The sequence below is a fragment of the Mobula birostris genome, chromosome 6, assembly GCF_030028105.1.
Source record: "Mobula birostris isolate sMobBir1 chromosome 6, sMobBir1.hap1, whole genome shotgun sequence".
Classification (NCBI taxonomy): domain Eukaryota; kingdom Metazoa; phylum Chordata; class Chondrichthyes; order Myliobatiformes; family Myliobatidae; genus Mobula; species Mobula birostris.
Genome location: NC_092375.1, coordinates 4,948,763 through 4,962,133, shown reverse-complemented (window position 1 = coordinate 4,962,133; position 13,371 = coordinate 4,948,763).

Sequence of the window (13,371 nt, the reverse complement as noted above, 5' to 3'; positions counted from 1 at the left end):
CCTATGTTTGTTATTCCAGTTCATAATTCAATTCAGTATAGCTGATGCCAAGATTAAGGAAGGCACTTCTGTTGGTCCACAAATCAAGCCGGTCATCGACGACAGGTAATTCAAAGAACTTCTAATGTGATCAGAGAAAATTGCATGGAAGGCATTCAAGGATGTTGGTGAAAATTTTCTAGGGAAACTACAGAGCACCAAACTACGTGCAGTTGGTTGACAACATGTATCAAGCATACAAAACCATGAAGTGCAACAAGTCACTAAAGTTTCATTCTCTGCATTTCCATTTAGACTTCTTTCCTGCAAATCCTGGCACTGTCAGTGATGAGCAGGTGAAAGGTTTCACCAGGACATTGTAGTCATGGAGAGATGGTATCAGGGCAACTGGAATCCATCTATGCTGGCTGATTATTGTTGGACACTTACGAGATGCCTCGGACACTGAGTACAAATGAAAATCATCAACAAAAAAATTTTAGCTTAGTTGAACTATTGCAAAGCATCAGCACTGTTATGCAATTAAACACATTATATTCAATAAAAGTTAAAACTTCTTGTTTCTCCAAATTCCTCCATGATAAAAGTAGTCTGAAATTATATTTGTGTTCGGCTACAAGCAGTCTATCATAAACAAAAATATTCTGAGGCAGCAATCTTTGAAAAAATTAGTTGTCCAGCATATTTATTGTTTTATGGCAGCAGATTGGTGCAATACACAAAAATATTACAACAGACAATAAAATATGTAAAAATAAATAATTGGTGCAAAAAGAGACAAAATAGTAAGGTAGTTTTCATGAGTTCATGGACCATTCAGAAATCTGATGGTGCTGGGGAAGAAGCTGTTCCTAAAACACTGAATGTGTGTCTCCAGCCTCCTGTACCCCTCCCTGATGGTAGCAATGAGAAGAGGGCATGTCCCAGATGGCGAGGGTCCTTCCTGATGGATGCTGCATCACCCTATGAAGATGTTTTCAATGATGGGAAGAGCTGTGCCCGTGATACCCATGATTTGCTGATGATACAACCATTGCTGGCGGAACCTCAGATGGAGATGAGAGGTTCGTACCGGGGCGAGATATGCAGCTAGCTGAGTGGTGTGGCAGAAACAACCTGGCACTCAACATCAGTAGCACCAAAGAGCTGATCGTGGACCTCAGGAAGGGTAACACGAGGGAAGACAAACCAATCCTCATAGAGGGATCAGAAGTGCAGAGAGTGAAAAATTCCAAGTTCCTGGATGTCAAGATCTCTGGGGATCTAACCTGGTCCCAAAATATTAATGCAGCTATAAAGAAGGCAAGACAGCAGCTATATTTCATAGAAACATAGAAAATAGGTGCAGGAGTAGGCCATTCGGCCCTTCGAGCCTGCACCGCCATTTATTATGATCATGGCTGATCATCCAACTCAGAACCCTGCACCAGCCTTCCCTCCATACCCCCTGATCCCCGTAGCCACAAGGGCCATATCTAACTCCCTCTTTAAATATAGCCAATGAACTGGCCTCAACTGTTTCCTGTGGCAGAGAATTCCACAGATTCACCACCCTCTGTGTGAAGAAGTTTTTCCTAATCTCGGTCCTAAAAGGCTTCCCCTCTATCCTCAAACTGTGACCCCTCGTTCTGGACTTCCCCAACATTGGGAACAATCTTTCCACATCTAGCCTGTCCAATCCCTTTAGGATCTTATACATTTCAATCAGATCCCCCCTCAATCTTCTAAATTCCAACGAGTACAAGCCCAGTTCATCCAGTCTTTCTTCATATGAAAGTCCTGCCATCCCAGGAATCAATCTGGTGAACCTTCTTTGTACTCCCTCTATGTCAAGGATGTCTTTCCTCAGATTAGGGGACCAAAACTGCGCACAATACTCCAGGTGTGGTCTCACCAAGGCCTTGTACAACTGCAGTAGTACCTCCCTGCTCCTGTACTCGAATCCTCTCGCTATAAATGCCAGCATACCATTCGCCTTTTTCACCGCCTGCTGTACCTGCATGCCCACTTTCAATGACTGGTGTATAATGACACCCAGGTCTCGTTGTACCTCCCCTTTTCCTAATCGGCCACCATTCAGATAATAATCTGTTTTCCTATTTTTGCCACCAAAGTGAATAACTTCACATTTATCCACATTAAATTGCATCTGCCATGAATTTGCCCACTCACCCAACCTATTCAAGTCACCCTGCATCCTCTTAGCATCCTCCTCACAGCTAACACTGCCACTCAGCTTCGTGTCATCCGCAAACTTGGAGATGCTGCATTTAATTCCCTCATCCAAGTCATTAATATATATTGTAAACAACTGGGGTCCCAGCACTGAGCCTTGCGGTACCCCACTAGTCACCGCCTGCCATTCTGAAAAGGTCCCATTTATTCCCACTCTTTGCTTCCTGTCTGCTAACCAACTCTCCACCCACACCAATACCTTACCCCCAATACCGTGTGCTTTAAGTTTGCACACTAATCTCCTGTGTGGGACCTTGTCAAAAGCCTTCTGAAAATCCAAATATACCACATCCACTGGTTCTCCCCTATCCACTCTACTAGTTACATCCTCAAAAAATTCTATGAGATTCGTCAGACATGATTTTCCTTTCACAAATCCATGCTGACTTTGTCCGATCATTTCACCGCTTTCCAAATGTGCTGTTATCACATCCTTGATAACTGACTCCAGCAGTTTCCCCACCATTGACGTTAGGCTAACCGGTCTATAATTCCCCGGTTTCTCTCTCCCTCCTTTTTTAAAAAGTGGAGTTACATTAGCCACCCTCCAATCCTCAGGAACTAGTCCAGAATCTAACGAGTTTTGAAAAATTATCACTAATGCATCCACTATTTCTTGGGCTACTTCCTTAAGCACCCTGGGATGCAGACCATCTGGCCCTAGGGATTTATCTGCCTTCAATCCCTTCAATTTACCTAACACCACTTCCCTACTAACATGTATTTCACTCAGTTCCTCCATCTCACTGGACCCTCTGTCCCCTACTATTTCTGGAAGATTATTTATGTTCTCCTTAGTGAAGACAGAACCAAAGTAATTATTCAATTGGTCTGCCATGTCCTTGCTCCCCATAATCAATTCTCCTGTTTCTGTCTGCAGGGGGACCTACATTTGTCTTTACCAGTCTTTTCCTTTTTACATATCTATAAAAGCTTTTACAGTCTGTTTTTATGTTTCCTGCCAGTTTTCTCTCATAATCTTTTTTCCCCTTCCTAATTAAGCCCTTTGTCCTCCTCTGCTGAACTCTGAATTTCTCCCAGTCCTCAGGTGAGCCACTTTCTCTGGCTAATTTGTATGCTTCTTCTTTGGAATTGATACTATCCCTAATTTCTCTTGTCAGCCACGGGTGCACTACCTTCCTTGATTTATTCTTTTGCCAAACTGGGATGAACAATTGTTGCAGTTCATCCATGCAACCTTTAAATGCTTGCCATTGCATATCCAACGTCAATCCTTTAAGTGTCATTTGCCAGTCTATCTTAGCTAATTCACGTCTCATACCTTCAAAGTTACCCCTCTTTAAGTTCAGAACCTTTGTTTCTGAATTAACTATGTCACTCTCCATCTTAATGAAGAATTCCACCATATTATGGTCACTCTTACCAGGGGCCTCTCACGACAAGATTGCTAATTAACCCTTCCTCATTGCTCAAAACCCAGTCCAGAATAGCCTGCTCTCTAGTTGGTTCCTCGACATGTTGGTTCAAAAAACCATCCCGCATACATTCCAAGAAATCCTCTTCCTCAGAACCTTTACCAATTTGGTTCACCCAATCTACATGTAGATTGAAGTCACCCATTATAACTGCTGTTCCTTTATTGCACACATTTCTAATTTCCTGTTTAATACCATCTCCGACCTCACTACTACTGTTAGGTGGCCTGTACACAACTCCCACCAGCATTTTCTGCCCCTTAGTGTTACGCAGCTCTACCCATATCGATCCCACATCTTCCCGCTTATGTCCTTCCTTTCTATTGCGTTAATCTCTTCTTTAACCAGCAACGCCACCCCACCTCCCCTTCCTTCATGTCTATCCCTCCTGAATATTGAATATCCCTGAACGTTGAGCTCCCATCCCTGGTCATCCTGGAGCCATGTCTCTGTGATCCCAACTATATCATAATCATTAATAACAATCTGCACTTTCAATTCATCCACCTTATTACGAATGCTCCTTGCATTGACACACAAAGCCTTCAGGCGCTCTTTTACAACTCTCTTAGCCCTTATACAATTATGCTGAAAAGTGGCCCTTGTTAATGCTTGCCCTGGATTTGTCGGCCTGCCACTTTTACTTTTCTCCATAGTACTTTTAGTTTCTACCCTCACTTTACACCCCTCTGTCTCTCTGCACTGGTTCCCATCCCCCTGTAGTGAACTAACCTCCTCACGCCTAGCCTCTTTAATTTGATTCCCACCCCCCAACCATTCTAGTTTAAATTCACCTCAGTAGCCCCCGCTAATCTCCCTGCCAGGATATTGGTCCCCCTAGGATTCAAGTGCAACCTGTCCTTTTTTGTACAGGTCACGCCTCCGCCAAGAGAGGTCCCAATGATTCAAAAACTTGAATCCCTGCCCCTGCTCCAATCCCTCAGCCACGCATTTATCCTCCACCTCATCTCATTCCTACTCTCACTGTCGCGTGGCACAGGGAGTAATCCCAAGATTACTACCTTTGCGGTCCTTTTTCTCAACTCCCTTCCTAGCTCCCTATATTCTCCTTTCAGGACCTCATCCCTTTTCCTACCTATGTCATTGGTACCTATATGTACCACGACCTCTGGCTCCTCACCCTCCCACTTCAGGATATCTTGGACACGATCAGAAATATCCTGGACCCTGGCACCAGGGAGGCAAACTACCATCCGGGTCTCTGGACTGCGTCCACAGAATCGCCTATCTGACCCCCTTACTATCGAGTCCCCTATCACAACTGCCTTCCTCTTCCTTGCCCTACCCTTCTGAGCTACAGGGCCAGACTCTGTGCCGGAGGCACGGCCACTGTCGCTTCCCCCGGGTAAGCTGTCCCCCCCCCAACAGTACTCAAACAGGAGTACCTGTTGTTAAGGGGCACAGCCACCGGGGTACTCCCTATTACCTGACTTTTCCCCTTCCCCCTCCTAACCCGTGACCCACTTGTCTGCCTCCCGTGGCCCCGGCGTGACCACCTGCCTGCAACTCCTCTCTATCACCTCCTCACTCTCCCTGACCAGACGAAGGTCATCGAGCTGCAGCTCCAGTTCCGTAATGCGGTCCCTTAGGAGCTGCATCTCGATGAACTTGGCGCAGATGTAGACGTCCGGGAGGCTTGGAGACTCCAGGGCCTCCCACATCCGACACCGAGAACAGCAAACTGCCCTCATACTCATACTGCCCCCTCCTCAAATAACAACAGAAAATGAATGCCAAACCTTCCTCGCCTGCTTCCGCCTAAGCCCGTTGAACCGAAGCCCTTAAGTCTTCACTCTGCTCCCGGCTCACTCCGCAGCCCGCAAACTACGCTGCCCGCTCTATGAGGCTCCGTTCCTTTTAAATCTGCCGCACTGCACAGCCCGACGTCATACGCCTGCGCAGTCCCGCCTCTCAGAACGCCGTTGGAGAAAAAAAATAACGAAAATTTCAAAAATGTCTTTCTCGGCACTCCCACTCAGACTCTCAGACTCCTTCTTCGAATTTCATTAGGAGTTTGAGGAGATTTGGTTTGTCAGCCAAGACACTCAAAGACTTATACAGATGTACTATAGAGAGTATTCTGGCAGGCTGCATCATTGTGGTATGGAGGAGCTACAGCACAGGATTGAAGGAAGCTACAGAAAGTTGTAAAATTAGTCGGCTCCATCATGGGTACCAGCCTTCATAGCATCCAAGATATCTTCAAGGAGTAGAGCCTCAGAAAGGTGGCGTCCATCATTAAGGCAGACATCCCACCTCTCCCGGAAGTTCCGGGAGTCTCCTGCATATTAATAGTGGCTCCCTGATGCCCGCAAATTATACGCAATATCACGGAAATCAATTTTTATGAGAGCGAGCAAGAGAGAAAAGCAAGAGAGAGCGCAAGAGTGACCACGAGGAGAGCAACCACGAGAGAGAGAGCGCGCGCGAGCGAGAGCGCGCCATGGCAGAGTGTTCCAAAAAAATATAAAATGTACGTCACCCCAGACTACACTAAAGTGTACCCCTGCCTAATAGGGGTCAAAATAATGACAGTGTTGCTCGCTGCACTGTTTGCAACAGTGACTTTTCTATTGCCCATGGTGGGTTAAGACTGTAAAAGACATGTTGAGGTGAGTTTAAACAGGTGTCATTCGTTTATTAGCATAGCTAACGTTATTTAAACTAGCTGGCTAGCTGCTAAGGAGCTACTCGATTGCAGACATCCCACCTCTCCCGGAAGTCTCCCGCAAATTGATGGTGCTACCTCCCTGAAATGAGTTTTTGCAGGGTGGGATGTCTGTTAAGGTCCCCCATCACCCAGAACATGCCCTCTTCTCATCGTTACCATCAGCACGGAAGTGCAAAAGCCTGAAAGCGCACATGCAGTGATTCAGGAACAGTGTTTTCCCCTCTTCCATCGGATTCCTAAATGGTATTCTATTGCTGGTAGAATCTCAGGTGGTGACAAGAGGGCGTACAGGAGTGAGATATGCCAACTAGTGGAATGGTGCCGCAGCAACAACCTGGCACTCAACGTCAGTAAGACGAAAGAGCTGATTGTGGACTTCAGGAAGGGTAAGACGAAAGAATAGGTACCAATCCTCACAGAGGGATCAGAAGTGGAGAGAGTGGGGCCGGCTGGTGGTGCAATGACATCAGCGCCGGACTCTGGAACGGAGGTTCCCGGGTTCAAACCCAGCCGGGTCCGCTCCCGAGTACGCTTTCCATCCGTGCCAGGTTGAGTGTCGAGATCGCAACTCGACCTCGTAAAATAAAGGGAAAAATACTGCAAAATGTCTGTGTGAGGAGTGGCACCTTGGCACTCCTCTCTCTTGGCACCTTGTAAGCATGAAAAACACATCATCCCGCCAGCATTGCACACGCACGGATGCACGCACGCACACACAAAAAAAAGTGGAGAGAGTGAGCAGCTTCAAGTTCCTGGGTGTTAAGATCTCTGAGGATTAAACTTGGTCCCAACATATTGATGTAGTCATAAAGAAGGCAAGACAGCGGCTATACTTTATTAGGAGTTTGAAGCAATTTGGCATGTCAACAAATACACTCAAAAACTTCTATAGTTGTACTGTGGAGAGCATTCTGACAGGCTGCATCACTGTCTGGTATGGAGGGGCTACTGCACAGGACCGAAAGAAGCTGCAGAAGGTTGTAAATCTAGTCAGCTCCATCTTGGGCACAAGCCTACAAAGTATCCAGACATATTCAGGGAGTGGTGTCTCAGAAAGGCAGCATCCATTATTAAGGACCTCCAGCACCCAGGGCATGCCCTTTTCTCACTGTTACCATCAGGTAGGAGGTACAGAAGCCCGAAGGCACACACTCAGTGATTCAGGAACAGCTTCTTCCCCTCTGCCATTCGATTCCTAAATGGACTTTGAAGCTTTGGACACTACCTCACTTTTTTAATATACAGTATTTCTGTTTTTGCACATTTTTTAACCATCTATTCAATATACATAATTGGTTTACTTTATTTATTATGTTTTATTTTATTTTTTTCTCTCTGCTAGATTATGTATTGCATTGAACTGCTGCTGCTAAGTTAACAAATTTCACGTCACATGCCAGTGACAATAAACCTGATTCTGATTCTGACATTGACTAATGAACACTACCTTACTTTTAATAATTTCTGTTTTTGCACTAATTTTAATTTAACTGTTTAATATATATCTATATACTTACTTTAATTGATTTCCTTTTTTCCCTACATTATCATCTATTGCAATATACTGCTGCCGTAAAGTTAACAAATCTCACGGCATCTGCCAGTGATATTAAACCTGATTCTGATTGTGACAGAACTGGCTGAGTTTACAACCTTCTACAGCCTCCTGTGATCCTATACATTCCCTGGGATTTGTGGCATCAGTACAGTGCAAAACATAAACATTACTGTAAAATACACTACATATTTTTGAGTTGTTCAAAAAGAGAGCAAAATACTGAGGCGATGTTCATGGGTTCATTGTCCGTTCAGAAATCTGATGGCAGAGGAAAACAACTTGTCCCTAAAGCATTGAGTGTGTATCTTCAGGCTCCTGTTCTCCTCCTTGATGGTAGCAATGAGAAGAGGGCATGTCCTGGCTGATGGGAGTACAGTACTGGATAAAGGAAGCAAACACGAGGAAATCTGCAGATGCTGGAAACTCAAGCAACACACACAAAATGCTGGTGAGTGCAGCAGGCCAGGCAGCATCTCTAGGAAGAAGTACAGTCGACGTTTCAGGCCGAGACCCTTCGTCAGGATTAACTGAAAGAAAAGATAGTAAGAGGGGGAAGTGGGAGGGGGAGGGGGAGATCCGAAATGATAGGAGGAGACAGGAGGGGGAGGAATGAAGCTAAGAGCTGGAAAGTTGATTGGTAAAAGGAATACAAGGCTGGAGGAGGGACAGGATCAAGCGACGGGACGCCTAGGGAGAAAGAAAGGGGGAGGGGAGCCTAGAGGAAGATGAAGAGCAGGCAAGGAGTTATAGTGAGAGGGACAGAGAGAGAAGAAACAAAAGGGCGGGAAATTAAAATAAATAACGGATGGGGTACGAGGGGGAGGTGGGGCATTAGCGGAAGTTAGAGAAGTCAATGTTCATGCCATCAGGTTGGAGGCTACCCAGACGGAATATAAGGTGTTGTTTCTCCAACCTGAATGTGGCTTCATCTTTACAGTAGAGGAGGCCGTGGATAGACATATCAGAATGGGAATGGGACATGGAATTAAAATGAGTGACCACAGGGTGATCCTGTTTTCTCTGGCGGACAGAGCGTAGGTGTTCAGTGAAACGATCTCCCAGTCTCGGGTCTCAACAATATATAGAAGGCCACATCGGGAGCACCGGACGCAGTATATCACCCCAGCCGACTCACAGGTGAAGTGTCGCCTCACCTGAAGGACTGTCTGGGGCCCTGAATGGTGGTAAGGGAGGAAGTGTAAGGACATGTGTAGCACTTGTTCCGCTTACAAGGATAAGTGCCAGGAGGGAGATCAGTGGGGAGGGATGGGGGGGGACGAATGGACAAGGGAGTCGCGTAGGGATAAAGGATGCTGCCTTTTCGAGGCATTGCCTTTCGAATGTGTCCTTGATAGCTTATTTGGAACCATTCTCTTCTCACAGTCACTGACTCTCCCAGTATCAGCAACGCCCAGATCTTGCCCTCAGAAACAAGGTCTCACAGTCCTTCGAGATCCATTTGCATTTCATGGCCTCCACAGCCACATGAATTTCACAGACTCACCACCCTCTGGCTAAAGAAATTCCTCTTGATCTCTCTTCTAAATGTACACCCCTCTATTCAAGGTATATGAACTCTGGTTGTAGACTCCCGCACCATTGGAACTCTGGTTGTAGACTCCCGCACCATTGGAACTCTGGTTGTAGACTCCCACACCATTGGAACTCTGGTTGTAGACTCCCGCACCATTGGAACTCTGGTTGTCGACTCCCGCACCATTGGAACTCTGGTTGTAGACTCCCGCACCATGGAACTCTGGTTGTAGACTCCCGCACCATTGGAAACGTCGTGTAAGCCCTTTTGATATTCATTAGGTTTCAATGAGCTCATCTTCTAAACTCCATGTTGGTGTACCTGAGTCAGACTCACACCAAATGTTCACACAACACCTATTTCCCCCTTTACCAAGACCAGAATTTATTACCCAGAAACACAAGAGATTCTGCAAACGCTGGAAATCCAGAGCAACACACACACACTGCTGCAGAAACTCAGCAGGTCAGGCAGCATCTATGGAAGTGAATAAACAATCGACGTTTCAGATTGAGACCTTTATCAGAACCGGAAAGGAAGGAGGAAGATGCCAGAGTAGAAAGGTGGCGGGGGGGGGGGGGTAGGTCAAAGAGGATTGAGCTAGAATGTCATAGGTGAATGGTTGGGGAAAATGGAATCTAACAGGAGAGGAGTGTAGACCATGGAGAAAGAGTAGGAGGAGGGAACCAGGGGAGATGACAGGCAGGTAAGGAGAAGAGGTAAGAGTCCAGAGGGGGGAATAGAAGAGGCGATGGGGGGGAGGGAAGTATATTACTGGAAGGTGAAATCGATATTCATGCTATCAGGTTGGAGCCTACCTGGACGGAATATGAGGTAGATTAATAGGGAAGGACAAATGGACAAGGGGATCACAGAAGGAGCAATCCTTGCTGAAATCGAAGAGTGGGGTTAGGGGGAGGTAGAGATGTTTTTGGTGGGACTCCCGGTGAAGATGGTGGAAGCTGCGGAAGATGATGTGTTGGATGTGGAAGTTCATGGGTGGTATTTAAAGACTAGATGAACTCTATCCCTGTTAAGGCAGCAGGAAGATGGGGTGAGTGCTGATGTTTGGGAAGTGGAGGAGACGCAGGTGAGGTGGAGGAAGGGATACCCTTTTCTTTGAAGGAGGAGGGCATCCCTGATGTCCAGGAAAGGAAAGCTACGTCCTGGGTACAGATGCGACAGAGACAAAGGAACTGAGAAAAAGGAATAGCATTTTTACTGGAGATAGGATGGGAAGAGGTACAGTCAGGATAACCACGGGAATTGGTAGGTTTATAAAATATGTTGGCCAACAGTATATTTCCAGAGATGGAGATAGAGAGATTGAGAAATAGGAAGGACATGTCAGAAATGGACTAAGAGAATTTAAGGACAGTGTGGAAATTGGAGGCAAAGATGATGAAATTGACGAGCTCAGCATGGGTACCTGAGGCAGCACCAATGCAGTCGTCAGTGTGGCGGAGGAAGAGTTGGGGAGCATTACCGGGGAAGGCTTGGAACATGGACTGTTCTAGGTAGCCAGCGAGAAGGCAGGCATAGCTGGGGCCTATGTGGGTGCCCATGGCTGCCCCCTGCCTTTGGAGAAAGTGGGAAGCCCGAAGGAGAAATTGATCCCTGGCTATTCTTGAGAAGGTTGGGGAGGGGAGGTGTAAACTGCCTTCTTGACTCACTACAGTCCTCTGGTGAAGATGTTCCCATGGTTGTGTTAGGGTGGGCGTTCTGTGATTTAGTCTCAGTGATGAAGGAACAGAATTCGTAATTCAAGATTGTTTAATGTCACCTGAGCTGCCAGTGGAAGTGGAGGATACGGGTTTGATTGTGGCATTTAAGAGAAGTTTGGATAGATACAAGGATGGAAGGGGTTTGGAGGGCTGTGGTCCAGGTGCAGGTCGATGGAACTGGGCAGAGTAACAGCTCAACATAGATTAGATGGGCTGAAGGGCCAGTTTCTCTGCAGTAAAGCTCTATGACTCTGTGATTTTATAGATGGTACGCACCATGTCACAGGACATCAAGGATCAATGGTCAGTTTTTCTCTTGCTGGGAACAGTCACCGTCTGGATATCTTGTAGTGCGAATGCTTCCTGATTATCTGATGGAGCCGGCTGCAGTCACGTCTGGACTGTTTCATCTGCAGAGGATTGGTGAATGGGATTGAACTTTGGGCACCATGGTAGTATAACGGTTAGCACGGCACTATTACAGCCCAGAGCGTTGGGGTTCAGAGTTCAATCCCAACATAGTATGTATCGGCCAGCTGGTGGCGTAGTAGCATCAGCGCCGGACTTCGGAGCGAAGGCTCTCAAGTTCAAATCCAGCCGGCTCCCTTGCACGCTTTCCATCCGTGCTGGGTTGAGCATCGAGCTAGCAATTTGGTTTCGTAAAAATAAGAAAGCCTGCTAAAAACATGCCGTCATGACAGCATCCCGATGATTCCACTCAGAGTTAAGGGCTTCCTTCTTCTTCATAGTCTTTAAGTGTTTTTGTGTTAAGTGTTAAGTCATAGTTTTTGTGTTCCTCACCATGGACATATGGATTCCCTCCCTCAGTCCAGGTTCAAGTTCAGGCGTATGGTCATCTGACTGTACATGTATACAGTACAACCAAACAAAACAACGTCACTCCAGACCACCATGCACCCACAAAAATTATATCACACACAGCACGTAAAGCGAAATATTACCACAAATAAGTGAAGAAAAATCTGACAACACGGCATGTGGTGTGCGGCACAGGTAAACAGTAAACAGCTCGCTGTCCCGGTGACGAGACCTCGGTGGTGGCAGGGTATTCATTAGTCTCATAGGCTGAGGGAAGAAGCTGTTCCCCATTCTGGCAATCCTAGTCCTGTACCTCCTTCCTGACTGGATTGGGTCAAAGAGATTTGTGTGATGGGTACTAGGGACCCTCAACAATGCTTTGGGCCCTTGGTATAAAACACTCCCAGTAAAAATGTTGTACCAGGCAGTAGGTTAGTTGGTCATTGTAAATTGTCCTGTGATTATGCTAGGGTTAAATAGCTGGGCTGCTGGGTGCTGAGGCTCATTGGGCGGGAAGAGCTTGTTCCACACTGTATCTCGAAATGAAAGCAATAAACACATTAGGGAATGTTCCCACTCCTGACGTCATGATGGAAGATGGATCATTTGCCAAGCAGCTGAAGGTGTCTGAACCATGGACACTGTCCAGGGGAATTCATCTCCATCCAAGATCAGGACCACCTTCTCTCCAACTGCTTCCCCGCTACCTTTCCACGGAGAATGAACGAGCAACTCAATACAAGGAGAGGTAGGATTTATGCACCAATGAACAGACGTCAAGCGGGAAAACCGTTCGGAGCATCAGGGTTGTACGTGACAGGACGCGGAAGTGATGGTCATGACCCGGCCAGGAGCAATTACTGTAATGGCTGGACACTGATCAGGGCTGGAGAATGTGATCAGTGGCTAGGCTGTCCAAACCAGTGACCCTGGAACATCAGAAGAGGTTGCTCTTCACAGAGCACTGGGAGGAAATCCCTTTCTGTTTTGATGAGAATATTGTTTCTCTGGAATTCTCTGCCCCAAGGGTGCAGGGGCCTGGATCATCGAATGTAGTTCAGACTGAAAGATATAGGAGCCAAATTAGGCCATTTGGCCCATCGAGTCTGCTCCACCATTCAATCATGGCTGATTTACTATCCCTCTCAACACTATCTTCCTGCCTTTGATGCACTGACTCAGCAAGCGCCCATCAACCCCCACTTTAAATATACTCAGTGATCTGGCTTCCACAGACAGCTGAGGCAGAAATAGATGGGCTTTTGAAAAGCCTTCAAAGATTTGTTTCATTTGTCACACAGTCCGAGGATGTACTGGGTCGTGTCGCCAACATAGCATGCCAGAACTCACTAACCCTAAGCTATATGCCTCTG